Here is a 17045-nt window from a genome sequence, read left to right on the forward strand (position 1 = left end):
GACACATTTTAAGGCAACAAGGGTTTATAACAGTCAACCCAGTGTACTTCCTATACAAATCAAGACACTGCTCCTGTAACTCTGTTTTCATTTGAGCAGCTGCTGCCTACATACAGCTACATGGAAAGCAGAAGGACAAAGACCAGCAGTTCATAAGTCAAACAGTAAAATTATATCACTAATTTCAAAAGTTGAAATATTCTTAAAACTTAAACACCCATATTATCTAAGATTAGAATTTATTATTCAGAGTCACTAACAAATGTACATTTTCATAAACCACTAACTGTTCTGTTCAAAGATATTTTGAAGTAGAGGATAGGAGGCAATGTCTTATCAGACTAGCAGTATATTTCACCTTTAAGTATCACCAAGGGGAACAGCAAAAGTAGCCAGAAAAAATAAGACAAATATGGTGCATCCTAAAAAAAAGCCCATTGATGCAAAAGCATTTGCATTTACACTTACTTGAAATTCTGTTTTCATGATCAATATACCAGAGAAACTGCCACTTTGCCTGACTTCAGCGTTTTTTGTGTAACGCTGATATGTGACCAGCAGTCCAGGAAAGTGACTCTCCCCTGCTACTCTGCTCTTGTGAGACCCCACCTACAGTACTGCATCCAGCTCTGAGGCCAAGAGGGCTGTGGAACACAAGAGGGATGTGGAACTGTCAGAGCAAGTCCAGAGGAGCACCAAGACAATGCTCAGAGGGCTGAAGCACCTGTCCTATAGAGACAGGCTGAGGGAGTTGGGCTTGCTCAGCCTGCAGAAGAGAACGCCGCGTGGAAATCTTAGAGCAGCCTTCCAGTATCTGAAGGGGGCCTGCAAGAAGTCTAAAGAAGGACTATTTACAAGGGCATGTAGTGACAGGATACTGGGGAATGGCTTTAAGCTGAAAGAGGATAGAAATAGGAAGAAATTCCTTACTGTAAGGGTGGTTACACACTGGAACAGGTTTCCCAGAGAGTTTCTGAGGTGTTCAAGGCCAGGCTGGATGGAGCTTTGGGAAACCTGGTCTCGTGGAAGGTGCTCTGTCCCATGGCAAGGAAGGTTGGTACTAGATTGTCCTTAAGGTCCCTTCCAACCCAAACCATTCTGTGATTCTATGAATATCACTAAGGATTTAATCATGCTCCTTCTGAACACTAAAAGTTTTCCTTAGCTCACTAAAGTACATCCAAAAAATTACCACTTAAGTTTTGAATTCATAGATATATCTGAAAGTCTTCAGAAAACAAATAGCTATCATAAAGGTATCTTTTATTGCCACTTGACTCCACTCAGGTGCAACAGTACTTAAACTAAGTGCAGGTGCGTATACTGCCACGTTCAAACATCGTGGTATGCACTTGGGAGCCCATTTCAGATTCCTTAACCTTCTCTTTCCTAGTCATACCATTTTCCTCTTGTCCAGGCAACCAGGTTCTTTAAGCAGACTGGAACTCAAAAACTGTATGCATGGAGTCCTGCTTTGTATACTAAACACATATGGAAGGAAAAGGACAGACATTAGTTTTTCAAATCTCATTGCCATAATTGCAACAATCAACTCTATGTGTTAGAAAAGGGGGAGGGGCAGGGGGATGTGGAGGGTGTTTTCAAAAAGATAAATCCATGTAACTTTCATGTTTACATGAAAACAGAATTTTTTTCATAGGTTGCCTAAAGCTACCCATTTTATCCATCCAGTCTAATTGCACAGATTCACATGTAATCTATGGATATCTCATTTCTAATACATCACATTTCATGCTGCTTCATATGTACTCAACTGAATGTTAGGCTTTGACAGCATTTATCGAGGGCAACTGGAATCAGCTAGACTGACTCTTTACACTGAACAGGCTGAAGAATTTAACTCAGTAGTGTCTGCAGTGAGCCTACATGCATCTAGCCGAGATAGATCTCATCTTCCAGAGTGATATACAACCTTCATTTAAATATTTAAAACCAATAGCAATACCATAATTTGGTTAATTTAGTGTTTTCGCTTTCTCTCTCTGTAACTGTGGCCCTCAGATTCACAAAACTAGTGGACTAATTTCTTCCATACACTGTGGACATAGGTCAAATTTGCAACTCGATACCCAAGGTTCACATTTGATAAATGCTCTCAATTTCAGAGGACAATTATAACTTCCTGTTAGCTTTAAGACTCAATATTAGACCCAAATTTTCCTTCTGTGCAAAAAGAAAGAGATGCTTACAGCTATCAAACAAGTTCTATAAAGACAGCTAATTTATCCATGAATAAATAATATACAGCAAAACCAGTAAATGTTGAATACTAACTACCAAAGATAAACTGGGAGATTCCCTACACCCAAGTATTATTTGCAGCTCTGAGATCAATAATTCTGTGTTTAAGTTTGTCAGGTTATAACATTACACCTCATGAATCAAACTTCTTAACACAGATACCAAAGAACATGCAGTTTCAAGAGTCTCATGAAGGGGGGTTTGTGAAGTACTTTTTCAGGGGCCAGCTCTATTATACATTTAAATACACTATTTTTTTCTAAAAAAAAAACCATCACTGATACATTTGCAAAATTCCAAGCGCAGGAATTTGATGTTAAAGTTACAAAATCAGTTGCATGTTCTGACATATAACTACAGACGCCATATTTATGCTATGCAATTGCACAGCTGAGAAAAAAATATTACGCTTAAAAATTTATCTGGGACCAAGGTGACACTAACCTCATATAGCGAGAATTACTTACATGGTTCTGTTCATTAACTTCCAAATACAGTAGTTTTGAGCAATTATCTGTTTCACAGTTCACATGAAGAGGACCACCTCACCATCTCTCTCATTTTGGATGTTTACTGAGCCATGAACTAAGTGTCCTCAGTCTGCCACATATCTCCGTATGTTCTAGTTTCACTCATCACAGTAAGAGATGATCTAACCAAGCATGAGAGCAAGAAACTAAGATAATACTTAAACTATATTACTAAATGTATTTCCTGGATCAGAAACAACTAAGTTAACATTCAAAGGAAACCTTTAACAAGTAGACAAAAGAATTTACCTGAACACATTTCCTTTATTTTGCTGCTGTAAGCCTCTTTTTCATTATGTTATAGGCATTAACATATCTATGTACAATATCTCTGCTTCACATGTTGATTATTCCAATGCATTCTTGGTTAAAACATATTACTCCTACTCAGAAAAGATAAATAGTTCTGCTTTTTTAAAACTAAGGGTGACTGCATGCTAAAGAGATTTTCTTGAGGAAATTAGATGGTTCTGAACATTCTGAATGCAAATTTTAAGTCGCAAAGCTTTTATTTTTCAAAGCATTTAGCTATAACTTGCCTTTACCTTATTCCTTACTTATTACTGCAATTACTTTAGATTATCAAGTTTAGGAGAAAAAAAAAAAAAGCAGTACCATAAAACTGCAAGCAAAAGGCAGTAAAATATTTTCAGTGATTAAGCTTTGTGTTTGAAATTCATATTCACATTTCATTCAACAACTTAAGAGCAAACAGGAAATCTGCAGATTAACAATACTTTTCCAGGTGAAGCACATTTTAACAAATAGGTGTCTTGTAAGATATTTACTTACTGCTTGCCTTTTTAATTTTTCACTCCTGCAGAGAGCTATAAAGAAACACAGTGCATTTAACTGACCAAAGATATCTGCTTACTCAGCCTAAATACAGTTTAAAATTTTTCCTTAAACCAACTCTTACGACTCAAGGATTCTCAGATAAAAACTAGTGAATATATTATTATTTGATAATAAATCCATATATGGAAACTATTTAACTACTGAAAATAATATTAATTGGTGTCACATTCACAGTCGAGGTGTGCTACCAGAATTTACACAAGCACAAATTATTTGGAGCAGAGGATAAGCAGTGATTTTGAAATGCTGATACACCAGGGATATGAGACAGCAGAGGGAAAAAAAAACAAACAATATGCTGATTGTGAAAAAGAGAGAAATCTTTCAGACCAAAGCATACAGAATAACACTTTCAGTAAAAACAGAAATAAGCAGTTAGCAGAATAAAGTGTGTGAATCTAAGGTGCCTTAAAGAAAACCTTATTTTTCAGTCGTGCAGTGCACTGAACATCAAGCCAGCTTTCTACAACACAGTACCTACAGACTCACATGGTTTACTACAGGCCAACTAAGTGTATCTCTCATAGAATCATAGAATAGTTAGGGTTGGAGAGGACCTTAACATCATCTAGTTCCAACCCCCCTGCCATGGGCAGGGACACCTCACACTAAAGCATATCACCCAAGCCCTCGTCCAACCTGGCCTTGAACACCACCAGGGATGGAGCATTCACAACCTCCCTGGGCAAACCCAGTCCAGTGCCTCACCACCCTAACAGGAAAGAATTTCTTCCTTAAATCCAATCTAAACTTCCTCTGTTTAAGTTAACCCGTTACCCCTTGTCCTATCACTACAATCTCTAATGAAGAGTCCCTCTCCAGCATCCCTATAGGCCCCCTTCAGATACTGGAAGGCTGCTATGAGGTCTCCACGCAGCCTTCTCTTCTCCAGGCTGAACAGTCCCAACTTTACCAGCCTATCTTCATACGGGAGGTGCTCCAGTCCCCTGATCATCCTCGTGGCCCTCCTCTGGACTTGTTCCAACAGCTCCATGTCCTTATGTTGAGGACACCAGAACTGCACACAATACTCCAGGTGAGGTCTCACAAGAGCAGAGTAGAGGGGCAGGATCACCTCCTTCAACCTGCTGGTCACTCTCCTTTTGATGCAGCCCAGGATACGGTTGGCTTTCCGAGCTGCAAGTGCACACTGAAGCCGGCTCATGTTCACTTTCTCATCAACCAACACTCCCAAGTCCTTCTCCGCAGGGCTGCTCTGAATCTCTTCTCTGCCCAATCTGTAGCTCTGCCTGGGATTGCTCTGACCCAGGTGTAGGACCTTGCACTTGGCATCGTTAAACTTCATGAGGTTGGCATTGGCCCACCTCACAAGCGTGTCACGGCCCTCTGGATGGCATTCCTTCCCTCCAGCGTATCAACCGAACCACACAGCTTGGTGTCATCGGCAAACTTGCTGAGGGCGCACTCAATCCCACTGTCCACGTCAGCAACGAAGATGTTAAACAAGACCGGTCCCAACACCGATCCCTGAGGGACACCACTCATTACTGGTCTCCAGCCAGACATTGAGCCATTGACCACAACTCTTTGTGTGCAGCCATCCAGCCAGTTCTTTATCCACCGAGTGGTCCATCCATCAAATTGATGACTCTTCAGTTTAGAGACAAGGATGTCGTGTGGGACAGTGTCAAATGCTTTGCACAAGTCCAGGTAGATGACATCATCTGCCCTACCCCTGTCCATCAGTTCTGTAGCCCCATCATAGAAGGCCACCAAATTGGTCAGGCAGGATTTCCCCTTAGTGAAGCCATGCTGGCTGTCACCAAGCACCTTGTTGTTTTTCATGTGCCTTAGCATGCCTTCCAGGGGAATCTGCTCCAAGATTTTGCCAGGCACAGAGGTGAGACTGACTGGTCTGTAATTCCCCGGGTCATCCATTTTCCCCTTCTTGAAAATGGGGGTTATATTTCCCTTTTTCCAGTTGTCGGGAACATCACCTGACAAATGTGATGGCCAGCGGCTCAGCAACTTCATTTGCCAGCTCCTTCAGGACCCATGGATGGATTTAATCAGGTCCCATGGACTTGTGCACATTCAGATTTTTAAGATGGTCTCAAACCAGATCCTCTCCTACAGTGGGCACAAGGTCTTCATTCTCACAGTCCCTGCATCCGCCTTCCAAGACTTGGTCAGAGCCTTTGCCAGTGAAGACTGAGGCAAAGAAGTCATTCAGAACCTCAGCCTTCTCCAAATCTTGTGTAGCCAGTTCTCCCGAGACCTTCCTGAGGGGGCCTATGTTCTCCCTAGTCTGTTTTTTATTTGCGATGTACCTGTAGAATCCCTTCCTGTTATCCTTAATATCCCTAGCCAAGTTTAATTCTAACTGGGCCTTAGCTTTCCCAGTGTGATCCCTAGCTTCCCGGACAACACCCCTGTACTCTTCCAAGGCTGCCTGTCCTTGCTTCCACCTCTCATAAGCCTCTTTTTCCATCTGAATTTTCCTCAGGAGCTCCTTATCCATCCAAGGAAGTCTCCTGGCCCTCCTGCTGCCCTTCCTTCTAGTTGGGATGCAACACTCCTGAGCTTGTAAAATCAATAAGCATTTTGTCACTGGACTGGGTGGTCATGGAAAGCAATACCAAATAATACAACAGTTTTATTCAGATAAATTGTGCAATTCTTGTTAAACTAGAAGTTAAATTATAAGTTAGTTAACATTCACAGCAGTAATAACACCACAAGTAGCTTTTGCTATCTGGAGTTTGGAGACAGATGCAAACCAACATTTTAATTTGAAATATTTAAGATAAAGGAGATACTATAAAGTAACAGTTTGAACTTCAAAGTCACAAAAGCTTCAATACAAATTTCACTTTTCTGCTAATATTTTCCATGCACCATCTATTGTGATGCGTCCTTTCAAGCTTCACTCAAACTGTAAAACAAATAACAAAAAATCAAACCAAACCAAATTTAGAAATCAACTGCAAATGAACTCAATTCTAATGCAAATTACCACAAATTATAATATCCATTTATTCCCCTAAGATTAACGAAATGCAACATCAAAAGTGACATGTATCAGAAACTTCTGCCTGTGTCCTCACGTGGAGGTCTGTGTAAAAGGGAAGTTGAGTGAAGAATAAAACTAACTCTTTCCCATTTTCTACTGTGCCACAGCACAGACAGGTCTAAAGCATTTTGTCATGGAAAGAACCAACAACAGGAAGAAAGAGGCAACCAAGGATACAAGGGTGGTTTTCCACAAAATACAAATTCAGAAACTCACACATAGACAGGAAAAGTTATCATTTTAAAATGTTAAGCCTGCTTTAGATAGCAGTATCAAAACACTACAGGCATTACAACCATAATGCACATGCAGCTATATCATCTATTTATTTTTGCTGTACTGTCCTCTCTGAAACTGGGGCAAGGGTTGGTCCTGGTTTCTCTCCCACCCATGTGCAGACTTAAGGCTGGAGAAAAGATCTTGCAGTTTAACTACCATGACTGAGCAGAAGCAATACTAAAATTAATATACCTATTTCTTTACAAAGAGAACCTGCTTAGGGACCTGATCTTTTTGTTATACTGATCCAAGTTAGAAATAAACTCATTAGAGGTAAACACCTACTCTGTAAATAAGAGAAGATTTAAAGTAGTATCATAGTAATTCCCTGCTGTTGCAGGATGAGGCAGATCATTTCATATAAATTTACACTGATTTGTTTGAATGCAAACCACTAATGCAATATAGCAGCAACAAAAGGAGCTGTTCCGAAATAAGATCTATTAAACTAAACATATATAGGATTTTGCTGATACTATTTTTTAAGACACCAGGTTTTTTACATTAGCAAATAAGATAGTTTAAGACCAGAACCTAAGGATTACACACTTATGGCAAATAAAGTTAGTCTTTTAGAATTCAGGATATAAGTTCTGTTCATAGACAATTCCATCTATTATAATTAATGGATCATAGAAGAGTAGTTACTAAACACATTAATGACATTTTTATACAGTCATGAAAATTATATTGTCACAGGAGTCTTACATACAAAACCAATGGACTATAAAGCTTCATTGTTTCAGTACGTAATACTGGAATTAGATCATTTCTTTCCTAAATAGATTATTCCAGACTGACCTTCACAGAAACAGAAAAGGGATTTCTACCCATAGGTACATGAAAAATACACCTGTGTATACCTATATACACACATTAGTAAAGCCATCCATATTTCTAGGAGCTGTTAATTGTTTCATCTTCATTCAGCCACCATTCTTCCTTACAAAAGAGGAAGACAACAATTTTTTTTTTACTAGCTTTCTTTTAGAAAAGGAATTAAAAGGTACCACACAAAATCTGACCTGCATTTCCTTTATTTCACATCAGGGTAGTTTCTACATTTGGGTGCAACATAGAAGCTGTCAATTTAGGTTCCAGCTTGGGAGTTCCTAGTTAACGATGCCTGCCTGGATTGCTGAATAGAGCTCTCTTCAACAGTCTGCTCTCATTTAAAGCCAATGAGACTACTGATTCCAGTTTACTTCTTTTTGAACAGGAGACACTACAAAAGAAGAACCAACAGCCCTAAGAAAAAATATACCTGTAAAGCTAAAAGTTTTTATTAGGATAACAGAATGGTTTGGGTTGGAAAGAACTTAAAGACCATACAGTTCCAACCCCCTTGCCACAGGCAGGGACACTTTTCACTAGACCAGTTCTCTCAAAGCCCCATCCAACCTGGCCTTGAACACTTTCAGGGATGGGGAAGCCACAGCTTCTATGGGAAACCTGTTCCAGTGTCTAACCACCCTCACAGTGAATTTCTTTTGCATGTCTAATCTAAATCTATCCTCTGTCAGTTTAAAGCCAATCCCCCATGTCCTGTCACTACACGCCCTTGTAAAAAAGTACCTCTCCAGATCCTTGCAGGCCCCTTCAGATACTGGAAGGCTGCTCTAAGGTCTCCACACAGCCTTCTTCTCTGCAGACTGAACCAGCCCAACTGCCTCAGCCTGTCTCTATAGGACAGATGCTCCAGCCCTTTGAGCACTCTCGTGGCCATCTTCTGGACTTGCTCCAATAGTTCCACATCCCTCTTCTGTCAGGGGCCTCAGAGCTGGATGCAGTACTGTAGGTGAGGTCTCACAAGAGAAGAGTAGTAGGGTATAATCACCTTCCTCGACCTGCTGAACACTCTCCTTTAGATTCAACCAAAGATACAGTCAGCTTTCTGGGCCACAAGCACACACTGCCAGGTCATGTTGAGCTTCTCCCCAGCCAACACCCCCAGGTCTTTCTCCTCAGGGCTGTTCTCAACAAGTTCTCCACACAGCCTCTATTTGTGTCTGGGATTGCACCAACCCAGTGTCATGGTTTAAATCCAGCCAGGCAACTCATTCACTCACTCCCCCGCTTCTTTCCCTCTCCCTACTCCCAGAGGGACAGAGAGGAGAATCAAAAGAATGCAACTCCCACAGGTTGAGATAAGAACAGTGAGTAACTAAGGTATAACATAAATCACTACTGCTACTACCAATGATAATAATGATAAAGGAAATAACAAGGGAAGAGAATACAACACCTCAGCACCAGCAGACTGATAACTTGCCCCCCAGCCCGACCAAGTACCGACCGATACCTACTCCTACCTCTGAAGGGCATCCCTTCCCCCAGTGTGTGGACTGCACCACACAGATTGGTGTCGTCAGCAAACTTGCTGAGGGTCTACTCAATCCCACCACATCGCTGACAAAGATTGATCTGGCCAGGAAGAAGGCAGAAACTGAGCACAGCATGCCTGCTCACTGTCTGCTCCCGAGCTCATGCTAAATGCACAAACCTTGACTGCCAGAAGAGGCAACATTTTTAAATTTAAGTTATCTGAGCCCCTTGTTGCACTCAGTCACCATTTCCTTCATGTGCTTGGCTAATAATGAGGTACCTTAATGTCTTCAATATGACTTAAGTTTTGACAAATTTAGACTGACTGGAACTTGCATGCATCACAATCTCTACACTAATACTCTTCATTCTGTGCTTTACTCAGATGTTAAATATGTTTCATTAACATTAGGATTTTTTTTCTATTTTTTTAAACAAATATTATGAAATTCCATCTTCAATTATGAGGTAATAGAGCCTGTGAAGACAGCTTTGTCACCCTTTGCCTTTTATTTCTTGAGCCAAGCCCATAACACACTATTTTAAAAAGGTATATCTGGTAATTTAATATCTAACACAGCAAAGCAACCTGGCAGCATCACGTTCTTGCATATATACATACATACAGACTGACCCAGAAGATGCTACCCAGCACGGGTCCCTGAATCACAGAGGTGTTTCAAGCAATATTGTAGGTACACCTTTTCTGACAAGCCAGAATTGTTTGTAGTAGAAGGCATTCACAAATTCTGAGAAAGGATTGTAATAAATACCACACAGATTAACAAGCAAAAATAATAGGAATCACTTGAAACACCCAAGAACTGCTGTGTCCCCTCCACTTCCTTCAAATCCTAGAAGACCAGTGTTAGGACTCCATCATGTATGCACATACGTTCATGTGGGCAAGGAATAAAAACCTCAAGACCGCAAGTGGCTTCAGTGGCTTTGCGAACCTTAACCTGCCATGAAATCAAGGCCAAGAACATAACCCTATTTGACTGCTGTTTTAGTTCAGTGGTGATTTTACATTTAGCATGTCAAAATCTAACACAGGCAGCCCAGAAAATGTTCACAAGGTCTTTTCCACAGCAGGTAAAAAATCCTGGGATTCCATTCTAAAGAGTTTACAGCATAAACTGATCTCAACATCACAACACACTGAAGATGATGCATCAAGGACAAAAGTAAGCTAAGCAACTTTAAAATGTTTTATGATGTTACCTATATTCCAGGTTAATATGAGATTTTTATACTGGTACATTACTGTGTCTGAGACCACTGGAGTTACGCTGCAGCTTCCTTACCAGACTGCACTATATTTCTTCACAGTTCCTATCTACTTTCAAACTTAAGCAAACCCCAGGGAATGCTGCCATTCCGCATTTTTGTTGATAGCTTAGCTGCTTTGCCACCATCTCTCTCAAGAGAGCTTGTTAGGTGTAATACCACTAAGAAAAGGTTTAAGTAACAGTTTGTTCCAAGTCCTGAGAAAAGTAAAAATAATTTTAATTATGTTCTCATTTCAATGCCAGGCCATCTTCTTTACTATGACAACCAACTACATTCTGTACTGCAACAGATTTTGAGAAATAAATGAAAAAACATCTCAGCCTCCTTAAGCTAGGAAGGCAGTTTTATTTATTCAGCAGTAGGTATCTGAAATGCCTATCATAAAGAAACTACAACATTTGAACAGGTATTTCTTATTGCAAAGGGAGGTGAGAGTAAAATCTGAAGTACAGCTTGAAGACAAGTTGTAAGAACACCTGCATTTGTCAAGCTTCAGCTGATCTTAAGGTATAGGAAAAACATGAATTAAAAACACCAGGAAAAAGAAAGGTAGCAAGCTTTTCCCTTTTAGCTGAAGGAACTAGTATCACTGTAAAAGCTACAAAACAAGGTGCTCTCTCTTTTTATTGCAAATGTATTCTTACAAACACTGCAGAACCACCAAACTGTTCAAAACTAAAACGCCATGGACCATGTCCTCCGTCATTTTCTCAGTCTTTGATAATCACTTTAGTTCTGCCCCAACCCCTTCCTTTATTTCTACTCACATCGCAAAATGTGTCTAGTAGGTGGATTTTTCTGTGTTTATCCATCAGTTCTCTCCCTCTTAAGATGCGAGAACAGACATAGAAAAGCAAAGAAAATGGAGTGAAGAAGTTTTAGGAGACCCAAAAAGGAATAGAAGGTGTTTATTACCTTCGCCATAAAGGGAAGGACGCAAAGGAAAAAAAAAGTGAATTTAGGTTTTTCTGTACAGTACTTCATACATGGGAGCATGCGGAGAAACGTCATCTTACGTTTTAAAGGAAATATTCTGAAGTGATGCACCAATAAAACTGTATTTAAGATGAAGTAAACTGAGCTCATAAAACTGTATTTCTGAAATACAATCTATCCTTTTCTGAAAGATATTCATCATACAGCTGTCGACTAAAATACTGATAGTACTGTCTAGGATGAAAGATCCTACTTAACTGAAAAAGTCATACTTTGTAAAAGTAACTGCTAATACAAAGCTCATAGTAAATGTTACACAGTGAACTCAAAAGAAATCCATAAGGTCTGCAGTAGCAAAGTCAGTTACAACCAGTGCAGTTTTTTAAGAAGACAACAGGCATAGTTGATTTTGATAGAAACAGGTGGACTTGGGGAAGCAGAGGTCAAAACAACAGGAATACTTAACCATGAAAGAGAAGCTTCCCAAAAAGTTGGGCCTGTCTACCTTCCAGTCCCTCCATCCTGTCTTTAAACAATTAATTGAGATCTCAGGCTTTTAAGTTTCATTTTCTGCAAGCCTCATTTATTAGATATTCTCCTTCTTGAAGCTGAAACCTCCGGTAATTTAATTAGAATATTATTTATTTGCTGGGCAGGTGTTTTGCTGGGGGAGGGAAGCTGGGTGATTTGATTTTTTAATCAAAAATTGGGTCATCATTTCTTGATTATGGCTTTAGCTTTTCTGAAAATAAAACCATTGCAAAATATTTCTCTTGGTGGAGACAAGCTCTTTTCCATAATCACTGAGATGCCTTAGAGCACTGAAAGTGTTCATATTAGGACTGTGAAATATTTTGCTTTGAGCAGTACTGCATCTATGCATATAAACTGCATCTCCAGCAGACAGATTCATAATGCTACTGAAATCCATCAGAGCTTGGTTATCAACATCAATAGGATAAGGATGGTTTATTCATACAGGTATAGCTATATTCTTCCAAATAAAATTTTAAATTTGAATACATAATAATTAAAAAAAAAAAACAGAAAAATACACAGAACTGAGAATACATTACAAAAAGGAGAATCTTAGCAGCTTCAATAGTTCGATTCACTGATCAGTACTGCTAACCAATTTTAAATGTCACGCTAACCCAGCATTCATGCTTGATCCTCCTTCCATTAAAACAAATGTCAAAACTCTCCCTAGATGATTATCTCCTTTGTAGGTCTTAAGACATAGGAAATACTCACTTTTGAACTTAGATATAGTACATCTGGAAGAGCACAGTTTTAAAGAATAAAGTATACTGAGAAGACCATGGGATGCTAAATACTACACTTCTTCCCTGAACAACAGCAGGGTCAGAAGGATCTATTTAAGCTTCCATATTTTCTTTAATTTTCCAATATTCATGTGAGAAATAATGGTCATATACCTTGGCTGCTTTGAAAATTCATTCTGCACAGTACTCTAGACTAATTTATCAATTAATCAAATAGCGATTATGCTACCTTGCCTGCAACCAAAGGCTGACTATAGTGTCACACAAATGAGTCATTCGTTCTAATTCACATGTATGGAGCCACTACTGCCCTTCTTCGTGCTAAGGCATGCAACCTCCTACAAGAACACAGAAGTATCAACCTGATCAAGGTAGTCAAGGCTGAGCTTAATTTCAGTGTTTCCTTAGACTTCTGATCTTTTGTTGCACATTCCCAAAGCCTCTGCCATCGCTAACTACACCTCAAGGTCTAGTTTATTCTTAAAGGAAACGGCTTTATATCAGGACGTAACAGGCAAGGGCCTTGTTAACAACTTCCACCACTGCTGATGAAAATATTAATTAAGGAAGGATTAATGCCCAAATTAATTAAAATGCTAAGTATAAACTGAAACACAGCACAAACACACAAGTCTTCGAGGCTGGAAAGAACCTTTCAAGTGTGATACACTTCATAATGCAACCAGAAGGACACCCTATATGGGCTCAATAAAAAGACAACAAAATAATGTAATCATTGGTTTCAGAATTTCTGCTGTGAGCAGGGGAACAACTCTGTCAGCTCACAGTTTCTTTAAGGCAAAGTACACATCATTCCATGCCAACTTTTAATTTTAAAACCAATACTTTCACTTCCTGTTTGTTTCACACAAAAATCACTAGAAATATGAGCCATTTAGAAAGTTTTATAAAATAAATACGCTAGCCTAGAAAAACTAGACTTTGTGTTACAGGTCATTTTATAGTTCTATAGTATTTCCATGCTCAGTCATACACTATTGCAATCAGAAAAGATTAATTCATCCCTCTATGGAATTAATATGCAATAGAGAAGGATTATGTTATGGTCTATTATTTGATGGCACCTCTAAAGATGATCAACTTTAAACAACAAAATTTTCAGCTGATGAAAACATTCTCTACTTATGTGTCATTTTAGTATAGCACAGGTTATCACAATCTACCTCCTGCATGCAAGTCAAGTTTATACAAATGTTAAAAAACTTAATCATGTCTCTGTAACTAATTCAAGAATATTGAACTGAATTCTTCCTCAAGACAGTGGAAAATAAGGGAAAACCCCTAACTCATAGGTGTTCAACTATCATTAACTATAGCTATAATTTTCAAAGAAGCCCAAGGACTTGCTTATCAAATAGAGCCAATACTATTAACTCAATGGCAATTCATTGACTTTCTTAAGACTAATGTAAATCTATATGTAGGCATATTTACTCGGGAACAATAACAATTATCATTATTTGTTACTTACACAAACACTACCATTTCATAGGGAAAAAAATAAAATGCATTAGGTTCCGCTGATGTTTTGAGCTTTGGAAATATTCCCAAGATGCTCTTGCTAAAATAAGGACTTGAGGAAATGTAGTCAAAGACACTTCCCTCCACACTCACATATACTACGCATAGATGAACATACTACCTGCATTTGGAGTCACTGTTTTGACTAAAGACTCTTTTGGAACCCAGGGGTCAGCATATGAACTTCCTTCCCTGCCCTTGCCCTGCTGATTAAGCAGCAATTAAAGTATTTCACCATTAAGCTACTTCATGGTATTTTCCTGTACAGTTCGGGGGATTTCTGATGGTTAATCTCTCTGACCATCATTAACTCGTTACAACTAGAAGCAAATGTGGAAGAATGATAAATTAAGCAAGCAATTAGCCATTTTCTTTGCCCTGTCCAAACCCCTAAAATTAAGTGGTTCAACCTTGACTACCATGCCACAACAACAAGTAAACCACATTTTACCTCATTATTCCTTTCTGGGTATCAAATCACCTAAAACCAACTTGTTCAGCCACGGCAATGAGGAACTGTACTAATGAAATCAAATGGGCAGTGGAGCTTTGGGGGTGCATACAGCTGAGAGTGTTGAGCTCTACTTCATTTTCATCTAGGTTTTCCTTCCTTTCTTTACTCTTTATTTACAGTAACAATAATAATTACACAAATATAACAACCCTGAACTGTTTGGTTTAGTCACTGAAATTATATTATCAGTTTTTACACTGCCAGAACTCATCTTCTGTCTCTGTACTAGATTCGCATCTCAGATTTTTTTCTAATACAAACAGAAGTAAAGCAAGGCTGGGCAGCTCACTGCTGATAACTCAGTATTAGGGACTGCCTTCGAAAGCTTTGGCCCAAAGTTTGTACTAACATGTAAACAAGAGAGAGAGTCCAAAGTACAAATTGTGTACTATAGTATAGAAATAACAAGTTATGATTTCTAGTTAAAAGAATAAAAATAAAAATTCAAGACTTTCAGGAAAGTTAACAGATATTTTAGATATTAATTTTAAAACTCCTAAAAAAAAAACAACTAACGCATCTAGTTTTAAGACACAGGTATACTAGAACTGTAAAAGCTGGCTTTGTGTGTAACACTGAAAACGCTCAAACAGCTAATAAATAAGCATACACTAATGCAAAGACATTTCTGCTGCAGTAGGAGTAAAGCTAATCCAGGTACATTATAACCCCAGATGAAAGAGAAATAGAAACCTGTATACAGGGCAGGTGACACCGTAAACTGTTCTTGTTTTCCCTCAAAGTCCAACTCATTCCTGGGTTTCCTGGGAGTTTCCAAAGTACAGAAATGACACCACTGTGTTTTTCTTCAGTTCTTATCTTTCTCTCAAAATCTTATTAGCAATAACGATAAAATGAAGCAACTTTTTAAAATACACTATGAAAAAAATAACGTGCACTGAAACAGACTTCATGCTGTTTGCCAGATTGTAAAATGTGTGTTGAATCATTGTTGAAGAATCCCTTCAGAAATACTGACGCAAAACATCACAAAATACTTCTATATAGTGCAAATTTATTTTTTTAACATAGTGGAAAATGGTAAACACTTGTCCTATTACTATATGAAGGTTACACTTCCTGGCCATCACATAAAATGCAAAAAAGACAAAAACTACTCAAGTGTAGCACTAGGTCTGTCACTAAAAACCTCTAACTCCTATTTAAAGGATCATGGGCATTTCCATACAAGTTAATGAAGTTTCTTTCACAGCAGATTTATTCTAACACTCCAGGTATTTTTGATTGCTATCGCAAAACTGAAGTTCAAGGAGAAATAACTAAGACTTTTTTTTTTCTTAGAAGTGATAGTAGTTGAGATATTTTTCTGTATCTCAGCTATCTCAAGTATTTCTTATAATGACATATACAGATACCCATTCTTATGCTAACACTTTAGCACTAAAAGTGGTTTACTGATATAGCCCATTAGGCCCATTTACCCAGCCAGCAAATACATAAGAAAAACAGCTTACCTTTCCATATGTTAACAAGCAGCAATATGCTCTATAATAACCATATAGCATACATTGAAAGAGACTGAGAAATTATAAATATTGAAGAAAATAACACTATCAATTTAGAAGCATATATTCTACAGAAACAAACAAAACCACACAGCTATATATATTTTATGTGGCTACTACCGCCACATGCAACACCAGCGAAGTAATTACCATAATTCACAAATACTTCTGTGGAAGAAAGTAAGGAATAAATCTGTTATGTTAGTTGCATTCTCCAGTGTGGACCGTGTTATGCAGCTTTGATACACATTCATCAGATAATTGGTAAGAGTTTCTAGCATTTTAATCCTTTATAAGCACGGAAAAGTCAATCATATTTTACTGTTGCACAAATGTTAACAAAAAATCATAATTCGGGGAACTTACCCTGGGTCAACAGGAAGAAGCCCACAACCAAAGCTATTTCCAATGTCCAGACAACAGATCTGAAAAAGAGAATAACAAAGGGTTTGTGACAAAGCTGACATAGAGTACTCTGAAAGGAGCAAAATCAATTGTGACATTTTTCATTTATTTGTAAATGCCTCTTTGGCAGTATGCTCACTCAAAACGACAGTTGACTCTTACAGAATAGGGGAGGTGATGGTAAAATAGAGGAATCATGACAGTTGCTTTAATGAGATTCTGCATTAGGACCACTCTACCACTTTCCCTCAACAA

The 17045-nt window shown here is 38.6% G+C and overlaps 1 protein-coding gene across 6 annotated transcripts in view; it reads right to left on the reverse strand.

The window, feature by feature from the left end:
- NAALADL2 (N-acetylated alpha-linked acidic dipeptidase like 2) overlaps positions 1–17045 on the reverse strand; it is a 494729-nt gene that overhangs the window by 447783 nt on the left and 29901 nt on the right. For 5 of the 6 annotated variants that reach the window (XM_061452509.1, XM_061452508.1, XM_061452510.1 and 2 more), the window contains exon 2: positions 16752–16810. The exons of the other annotated variant lie outside the window; for it this stretch is intronic. The gene's annotated coding sequence lies outside the window, so the exon portion shown is untranslated. The remainder of the gene's footprint in view (positions 1–16751; positions 16811–17045) is intronic. 6 annotated transcript variants of the gene reach the window in all.

The sequence above is a fragment of the Pezoporus flaviventris genome, unplaced genomic scaffold, assembly GCF_033815535.1.
Source record: "Pezoporus flaviventris isolate CSIRO_AGI_PZ_B2104156 unplaced genomic scaffold, CSIRO_AGI_Pfla_v1 ptg000013l, whole genome shotgun sequence".
Taxonomy (NCBI): domain Eukaryota; kingdom Metazoa; phylum Chordata; class Aves; order Psittaciformes; family Psittacidae; genus Pezoporus; species Pezoporus flaviventris.